Source organism: Haliotis cracherodii, unplaced genomic scaffold, assembly GCF_022045235.1.
Source record: "Haliotis cracherodii isolate W230 unplaced genomic scaffold, xgHalCrac1.p SCAF_44, whole genome shotgun sequence".
In the NCBI taxonomy this organism is placed as follows: Eukaryota; Metazoa; Mollusca; class Gastropoda; order Lepetellida; family Haliotidae; genus Haliotis; species Haliotis cracherodii.
The window spans coordinates 459,157-459,677 of record NW_027266302.1 but is presented as its reverse complement, the minus strand read 5'-3'; positions in this window follow the sequence as shown (position 1 = coordinate 459,677).

Below are 521 nucleotides of genomic sequence, written 5' to 3'. Positions count from 1 at the left end.
AGTTGCCTCCCCTGGCAAACATAGATTCTCCCCCTTTATCTCTCTTGAGGCGTGTCGGTTTTGAAAACATTTCAATTGACACCGCCACATCAAAGATTGTATGAAAATCATTGTGTACTTTGGATGGAAGTTAGCTACTCCATTTTAAAACCATATTTCAAATTTTAAACATTGAGCAGCAGTTATAATGGTTTTGGAAAAAAAGGTTTGGAAAAATCTGAACAATGTACTGCTGATTTGATCAGTGTAGTACATTACGTTGTATATACTTTAAAATGAGAATTCAACCAAGGTTGAAATGTTAGTGTAGATATAATAAATGTACATCTATCTCTAGAAATGTGCTGGTTACATCATTATGAGTATGACGACAGTTAATTCGACAAAACTCTTCCCATAATCATGAAGTCCATTGTGCAAATGTTTATGAATCACTATCAAATAGTGATGACACCAGAATTCGCGTAGAACTTGCACATCTGTGTACCTTGAATCTATCAATCAATCAATCTTTATATCTT